Below are 9,630 nucleotides of genomic sequence, written 5' to 3'. Positions count from 1 at the left end.
GAATAAAAATCACATGATCATCTCAATAGATGCAGAGAAAGCATTTGACAAGATACAGCATCTACTTATGATAAAAAACTTTGAATAAAATGGGTATAGAAGGAAAGTACCTCAACATAATAAAGACCATATATGACAAACCCACAGCTAATATCATCCTCAATGGTGAAAAACTGAAAGCTATCCCTCTAAGAACAGGAACCAGACAAGGATGCCCACTCTCACCACTCCTATTTAACATAGTACTGAAAGTCCTAGCCAGAGCAATCAGGCAAGAAAAAGAAATAAAAGGAATCCAAATTGGAAAGGAAGAAGTGAAACTGTCACTACTTGCAGATGACATGATTTTGTATATAGAAAACCCTAAAGAATCCACCAGAAAACTTTTAGAAGTAATAAACAAATATGATAAAGTTGCAGAATATAACATCAACCTACAATAATCAGTTGCATTTCTATACACTAACAATGAAGTAGCAGAAAGGGAAATTAAGAATACAACCCCAGGGCTGGCCTGGTGGCGCAAGTGGTTAAGTGCAAGCACTCCGCTGTTCGCCGGTTCAGATCCCGGGTGTGCAATGACGCACCACTTGTAAAGCCATGCTGTGGTGGCATCCCATATAAAGCGGAGCAAGATGGGCACGGATGTTAGCATAGGGCCAGTTTCCATCAGCAAAAAAAAAAATGGGGGAGGATTGGCAGATGTTAGCACAGTGCTGATCTCCTCAAAAAAAAAAAAAGAATACAACCCCATTTACAATTGCAACAAAAAGAATAGAATACCTTTTACAATTGCAACAAAAAGAACAGAATACCTAGGAATAAACTTAACCAAAGAGGTGAAAGAGCTGTACACAGAAAACTGTAAAACATTGCTGAAAGAAATTGAAGAAGACACAAAGAAATGGAAAGATATTCCGTCCTCTTGGATTGGAAGAATTAGCATAGTTAAGATGTCCATACTTCCTAAAGCAATCTATAGATTCAATGCAATCCTTATCAAAGTTCCAACAACATTTTTCACAGAAATAGAACAAAGAATCCTAAAATTTATATGGAACAACAAAAGACCCCAAATAGCTAAAGGCATCCTGAGAAAAAAGAGCAAAGCTAGAGGTATCACACTCCCTGATTTCAAAATATACTACAAAGCTATAGTAACCAAAACAGCATGGTACTGGCACAAAAACAGACACACAGATCAATGGAATAGAATCGAAAGCCCGGAAATAAACCTACACATCTATGGACAGCTAAACTTTGACAAAGGAGCCAAGAACATACAATGGAGAAAAGAAAGTCTGTTCAACAAATGGTGTTGGGAAAACTGGATAGCCACATGCAAAAAAATGAATGTAGACCCTTACTGTACACCATACATAAAAATTAACTCCAAATGCCTTAAAGACTTGAATGTAAGACCTGAAACTATGAAACTTCTAGAAGAAAACATAGGCAGTACACTCTTCGACATTGGTCTTAGCAACATATTTTCAAGCACCATGTCTGACTGGGCAAGAGAAACAATAGAAAAAATAAACAAATGGGACTACATCAAACTAAAAAGCTTCTGCACAACAAAGGAAACCATTAACAAAATGAAAACACAACCTAACAATTGGGAGAAGATATTTGCAAACCATACATGTGATAAGGGCTTAATCTCCAAAATATATAAAGAACTCATGCATCTCAACAACAAAAAAACTACCAACCCAATTAAAAAATGGGCAAAAGACCTGAACAGACATTTCTCCAAAGAAGATATACAGATGGCCAACAGACACATGAAAAGATGTTCAAAATCATTAACTATCAGGGAAGTGCAAATTAAAACTACAATGAGATATCTCCTCATGCCCGTCAGAATGGCTATAATTAACAAGACAGGAAACAACATGTGTTGGAGAGGATGTGGAGAGAAGGGAAGTCTCATACACTGTTGGTGGGAGTGCAAACTGGTGCAGCCACTATGGTGAACATGATGTAATCTATGCAGAAATAGAAGTATAATGATGTACACCTGAAATTTATACAATGTTATAAACCAATGTTACTGCAATAAACAAAATATTTTTTAAAAAAAGGCACCATCAACTAGGTGACCCTACATTCCTCACATCTGTTTCCTTGATTTGTTCCTAAATAAAGATGTTTCTTTTTTGTGTGTGTGAGGAAGATCAGCTCTGAGCTAACATCCATGCTAATCCTCCTCTTTTTCTTTGCTGAGGAAGACCAGCTCTGAGCTAACATCTATTGCCAATCCTCCTTTTTTTCCCCCACAGCCCCACTAGATAGTTGTATGTCATATTTGCACATACTTCTAGGTGCTATATGTGGGATGCACCCTCAGCATGGCCAGAGAAGCGGTACGTCAGTGCGCGCCTGAGATCCGAACTCAGGCTGCCAGTAGCGCCACGCACACACTTAACTGCTAAGCCACGAGGCGGGCCCAAGATGTTTCTGAAATGAATAATAAATTGTACCAAGTGCTCATTGTATAAAAAGCACTATCACAGATACCTTAAAGAGAACAAATGGAAAAGAATATTCAATTCCTCAGATAGGTTTGCAATCAAATGAGGCATTGAGGGGACCAGGGGGCACTGATCAGAGCAGGATCCTAAGAGAAGAGTTTTAAGTCAATTTCAAATGAGGTTAAAACTGGAATGAGATAGTATTTTACCAGCTATCCGAAATTATAAGCATTTTTCTGACCTTTGAGAGTTTATTTGCATATAAACTGTACGTGTGTGGTAAGAGAGTGCTGATATTGTTTAATTTCTTTTTATTATTCAGCAGTTTGTAATAAATCTGGCTATTCACAATTAATAAAGATCATAATGTGGAGAGACCCAACTTTCAACTGCCTGATATTATCAATTCTTACGCAAAGCTAGAGTTTTAAAGATCAAATTTCATTCTAGTTACCTTTCAACTAGTCCATTTATATCAGAAAGATGCTGAGTTTTAGGAAAATACTTCAAAACACAAATTTTATATGTAATTTCAAAAGCAAAAATTTAGTTAAAAACTGGGTGGTAACCCATTTTGCTACCATATATTAATCTTTAACATGGGAACAAACTTTTTTGAGAATATAATTGATATTTGCCTATTTATATATTGTAGACTGTTAAAGGATTTACAGTTTTAATAATATTTCAAATACCAGAGAATAAAAAGAGAATTGTTTCAGTTTTATGAAATAGTTTTTTAGACATAGCAGATTTTCACAGCATATTACTTGAAAATAAAATAATCAGTGAAGTTTAAGCCATGTGGTTTTATTTTAAACTTGCTCATTCCATAGGAGCATCACTAAAAGCCCTCCAGGAGTAGCTGACGCTCTTTCCCTCCATATGAGCACCAGCTGCGTTTGCTTTAAGCATCAGACTCTCGGGCAACACCATAGCCCTCAACTCCGTTTAGTTGAGAAAAGGCTTTATGTGTCATGTGTTTTTTCTAGGGGTATGGATCTCCCAGACTTATTAACTACACAGAGAGAGGAAGAGTCAGAACACATTCAATAAACTCTAGTGTGCTCAGGTGAGATGGTAAGTGCCTGAACTCACATCTGAAGAAGAACTTAGAGGATGCTTTCTGACTCTGCTTCATGCCTGACTAAGCAGTCCTGGACATCCCCGTTATGGCCACAGAATAACACAGGCAGCCTTGATGGACCAGAAGTCCTCCTATGTCCATCATTTGTACAGAACAAACTGGCTTAAGACCTCTCATTTCCTGCTGCAGTGGTAATTTACAGAGATACAGAACTGTCATCTAGTGACTAAGAAGAAAACAGCAAGGTGCTCTACATGGAAAATGAAATTGTAAGTTTTTAAAAAAAGAACAGTGAAGCACTAAAGTTGGTAAAGTTGACACAAAGTTGACAGAATGTGGCACACGAAAGTTATAGTAAAACTGGAAAATGTGTAGGTGAAGAAACCAGTTGTTCTCTATGCCTCTAAAATATGACTTGACATTTGACTCATAAATAGTATAATTTAAATATAATAGAATAACTTTGGAAATAAACTTCTCATCTCATCTCATCCAATGCTGTTGGCAGGAGCCGGTATTAAATAGCCAGATGGTGAGTACCCATGTTGAAGCACCATTTTCACCACAGTGGAGAGAATATGAGGCATAAAACCCAACAGACTGATGTTCAGATCTTCCCTTTTACCCTTGATCAATTTTGTAAACATGGTCTTTTTTTAATTTTTTTTTGTGAGGAAGATCAGCCCTGTGCTAACATCTGCCAATCCTCATCTTTTTTTGCTGAGGGAGACTGACCCTGGGCTAACATCCGTGCCCATCTTCCTCCACTTTATACGGGATGCCACCACAGCATGGCTTGCCAAGCGGTGCATTGGCACGAGCCCAGGATGAGAACCGGTGAACCCCGGGTTGGTGCAGTGGAATGCGCGCACTTAACTGCTTGTCCCACCAGGCAGGCCCCTAAACATGGTTTTCTTTATCAGTTAAATATGAATTATAATAGTTACTTTAAAGGATTACTGTAAGAATTGCATGAGGTAATACACTAAAGGAACCGGTGTAGAGTGATAGTTAATTCTCCTGCCCTGTCTCTCTTCTATGAAACATACACAGATCATCTAAGAATAGAACTCGTCTATACAATAAACTTATGAAAAAGAGTCAATGGCTCTTGAAGTAAGAGACATCATTGTTGAGGGCTTAAACTCAACTGCTTCCAAATACTGTTAACTCTCAATTAATTTTATGTGTTTTCGGTCTTCCAGACACTTCACTGGCTACAAGGAAAGGAGAAGGTGTGAAATTTAAATTGATCTATTTCACCCTTGAATGGCCTAGCTGTAACATCAGGTGTTTTAAATCACCTAGTTCATCAGGTTTTCTGCTTATTACTATATATTTTACCATGGTTCACAGCCCGAGAAAAATAGAAAATCATTATAATTTTACACACATGAATATATATTTTGACTATTACAGCTGGAATCTTAATATATAGAGCAATGTTGTACATGTTTTGTCCTTGTTGATAGTACAGAATACTTTTGTCAAGGTTTTCTTTGGCATTATCATATTTAATGAAAAACTCAGTAATATATGCCCTGGAGATAAGGATTTATAAAAATCTAACATACTATCCTAGTCATGCCTCAAAACAAAAGCTATAAAAATAATAATAGGATATTTTGAAGGCACTATTTTTCTTAATTATTTCCAACTTTATGTCCCTTTACCTCTTTTTAATCATTCTGCATCTTATTCGTTATTGGCTAATTAACTCACAGTAATTAAATAACCCTCAGCTGAGTCCACCATGCCTCTTCAATTGCCCCAGGCTGATGTTGGTCTCATCTCTGACAAAAAGAAGCTGGGAAAAGCTGTTTTGTGACAGTATTCTTAAGGATATCTTTACTCTTACAATAATAGCTATATTTTTGAAAGGCACCAGTGGATTATAAAATCAAGTACTCGACCAATGTTGTATCCTCATTTTCCCTCCAGGGGGAGCACAGCTTTCATGTGTAATGCAGGGCTGCTGCTTTATTGTTTTTTCCTTTCAAGATATTACTTGTAAAACATGTCGACGTAAATAATCTATAATCAATCTATAAATCAAAATTGGGGTGTGTTTATTATGAGCCAACTTTTGAGGACCATGGCCCAGGGCCTTCTTTCCCTAAAGAAGGAAGGGCACCAAAGAAGTGGAGTGTACAGAGTGGTTATATACCATCAAAGAGCATGTATCACATCAGATTGCAATGTCCCTTTCACAATAGCCACAAGATCGCCCTGCCAGATTGCTCTGCCAGAATAGCTATTGATGGACACAGTGGGGAGGGCATGGCTGGTGTCAGGTCTGTTGTCTGGAGCTGGGTGGTCACAGGATCAGTGCAGCAGTCAAATCCCAGCCTAGGGAGAAATGCTTATCCTTAAGGAAATGCCAAGGAGGTGGAAGTTGCATCCTTATCTTAAGGGAATTTATTCTTCTCTTTGGGACATGGCAAAGCAGATACACGATGCAGGTGACAGGCCCTTCTGGAAAAACAAACCCAGGCCGAATTAGTTTTACCCCAAACGGCTTCCTCATATGCTCCAATATATCCTATTGCTTGCCATTTATTTATCATTTTCTCCCTTTTGATCTATAATCTTTTGATAAAAAGCATTGATGATCAAAATATTGTCTTTTGGCCCAGAGTGGTTGCTGCCTGCCCTGGGTCCCTCATGTCCCTTGGTGCCAGGCTTTTGTCTCATTTATTTGCCCAGTTGTCCACTTTGGGGGGAATTAATTGGATATAGTGGACAAGCAAAGAGGTATATATACATACTAATAGAGGAAGCATTTCATGGGTTTTGGATTAATTTTAGGTTGTTGCACAAACATTGCATATGTGCTTTTTATGACTCCTTGTATTTATGCTATTCACAATTATAGAACAAGTACAGTAACAATGATAATAATTTAACTTCTTTGAAAAGATTAGTTTAAAATGAGTTCTTAGGCCTAGTCCTTATCAAAAATCAGGTTTGTCCAAGGTTATAAGATCAATCGACCACCTCAGCTTTCATTACTCCAGGTTACATGACAGTCTTACAGCACTGAGGAAAGAAAACAGCAATTAGTTTAAATATTATGATTATACAAGAATTCCAAGAAGTAATAGAAATAGGAATTTCAGTCCAGATCGAAAAAGGGAACGAATACCAGAAGGGAGCAAACCAAAAAACTCAAGACTGAATGCAGGATAGCTTATGGCATTCACCTGCTTATTCATGTGCTTTAGCAGAGATGACACATTGGAAGACTCGTCAGGTATGAAAACACAGCATTCAGTTTGAATGATTGTACGTGTACCACCTTGGGATGTAGTTAAAATATCTAAGGCCATTCTATTTTGAAAGACAGTCTTTTTATTAAAGACAACTTAGTGTTTAATAAGGCAATTCCTGCTTGACTGTCATTAAGGGCTTCTGTATGTGATGTGACATCATTTAGCCCTAAAAAAGGAACAAATATAGCTAGCTGCTCAGTGGTGATACCAGGGGAACACTGAATGAGCCCATCTGGCCTTAAGCAGAGGAATGTTGGCAGCAGTTGTCACTGTGAATCCTTCCCTGCATTTAAGGGAATATCGGGTGCAGTGTTTTAGCCATCAGGCCAGTAGTCAAAGGCCAGAGATTTGTTCTATATAACCATTAAGTTATATTAGGAGCCTCCTGATAAATGCCTGGACTTTAAGACCAGTTTGTTCCAAATCAATCACTTTCCTTAAGTATGATAGTATTCTGAAAATCTTAACTGTAACAATTTGTTGGGGGAAGAGGGAGAATCTCCCTCTGCCCTTTTTCCTTAAGGTTCTTATGGCTGGTCAAATAATTAACAAGACAGGTTAGCAGGAGAAAATAATACCAAGTTTAATAACATGTATACATGGGAGAAACTCAGAAATGAGCAACTCGTCCCACTGTCTAAGCTGCTTGCTTAAGTATTGCAGCTAAAGGCGAGGAGCATGTTGTGGGTGGGTAGTGGCCTGGGACTTCAGAGGGCAGGAAGACAATTCTTTTCAGGGTCATCTATAGATAATGTGGTCAGGGAGAGACAGAGTTTTTGATAAAAGAGGCTTGGTGCCTTTCCTATTGTAACATCTATCTCACATTATCTTTACAGCCATCATGATAACAACTCTTTCTTGAAACAGATCTTTTGTTTTAAATTCTTTAGGCAGTTTGGGAGGGGAAACTCAAATATTCTCCCTGAGCTCTCTGAGTCCTTATTGTCTTCAGCTTGAAATAATCCGCATACCAGAGTGGTGCCTCCTGAGGTAGCTTGCCCTGAGCACCATCAAATTATAAAATAGGTATACAGTTTAAGCATAACAAAGGTTTAAATGAGTGGATTTAAGGTTGAGAATACAGGCCTGGTCCGGAGTCTTGGGGCAGCTGTCTACAACTGATGTTGTCTTGTTCTCATCATAGTGTGGAGATATTTGCTCTCTTCCTATAAGGAGGAAGATACTAAACTTATTAGGCTTACTCAGTATGTTAAACTACATGGGAAGCATTGTCAGACAAGTGATGATAAACCTGCTTAAGTGGTATTTTGTGGGTAAATGTTATTGATATAGGCGTTTTAAAATTGTATAACATTACTGAAATTCTGATCTGTCCTGGTTATCAGTAATAATTCTAGTTATTATTATTTTAAAGTGTTGTATGTCACAAAATTAACCACATTTCTTTGTCAATTGCCATTTTGAGGTCTTGTTTACAGACATTTCTTTGCTCTAATGCTTTTGCAAAATGTTTCAACTTCAGAAAAATTCATGGAAAGGACTGTGACAGTTACACTGGAGTACAGGCTTCTGATAAACTTGCTGATCATAAACTGAACGGGGTAAGAAATTACAGAAATCTGATGGAGAAACTGATGACTTCATGAAGCCACTAACAAAAAGATTGGGATCAAAAATGGATTACACAGGACTGAATGAACTGATAAGGATGATTAAAATTTTTATGATTTTTCATTTGAAGTATTGCTGAATTTTTAATGTTTTGTTTTTTCAGATTTAAGGAAAGCTTTTTCTCTTTTCTCCCGAGCTAGCTATAACTTACAGAAATTTGGTAAATGATAGTTTTGTAAGCAATATTAAAATATTTCTCTTTTTCTCTCTACCTGATCCCTCCAGAATTTAAAAACTCTTAGTAAGTAAGTATTGTTGTTTTCATGGCAATATAGTTATTTGCATAAGTTCAATAAGAATCTGTTCTCCTTATAACAGGACACAATTGGAAACCCTGCTTATATTACCAAAGTTGTGACTGGAAAATCATTTTTGCGATATAACCATAAAGTTTTGAGGAATGAAGATTTGACTTTATGGAATAAAGCCATGTGGAAATATTGGCCTGGTGCCTTATGTTCAATGTTCCAAGCAGCATTTACTGGATAAGTAAACAATGTCACTTATCTAGAAGGTACAAGTAACCTCGAAATATTTTGGGGGAACCTCAGAAGAGAGGAATTCACCCAAATCTGTAGGTATTGCAGGCGAAGTCTGATGACAAAATCCTTGGCTTGGCTTTCATGGCCTCGAGAGGCCTTTAAAGTTCAATCTGAGATTCCTTATAAAAAGTTCCAACAAAGCAGATTTAAAAGAGCTTATGTGATCAATTGCTATTATTGATGTACTTATGTAAATAATTGGGCCAACTTTATTGGAACTAGACTTATTTTACAAACTAGTTAGTCTAAATTTGGCTATCTTTGATAAAAATGAGGGTGATTTTAGAGAGAAAAATTATATTTCAGTAAAAACTATAGTGTATATTTGCGGATATTAGATTCAAGTTTTGTTAATTGTCTTTTGAGGTTTTTGTTTTCTATCTGTTGACTGGACTGGATTCTGATTTCTTCTAGTCTCCTAAAATATCTGGATACAGATCTCCAAACTAATGTTTTTCACTTTTTCCATCATTTTCATTTGGAATCACTGAGAATTAAACCTGCCTTTTTTCCTGAAGCCTTACAAACTGAAGCCAATGGACTTGATATAAACTTGAGAGATGACCTGACGACATCATCAGAGACATTTTAAACTACTAAAGATGCTTTGATGCTGACAT

Source organism: Ceratotherium simum, unplaced genomic scaffold (genome assembly GCF_057802395.1).
Source record: "Ceratotherium simum simum isolate JZ-2026a unplaced genomic scaffold, ASM5780239v1 HiC_scaffold_43, whole genome shotgun sequence".
Lineage (NCBI taxonomy): Eukaryota > Metazoa > Chordata > Mammalia > Perissodactyla > Rhinocerotidae > Ceratotherium > Ceratotherium simum.
The sequence above is the reverse complement of the archived record's forward strand: the minus strand, read 5'-3'. Positions refer to the sequence as shown.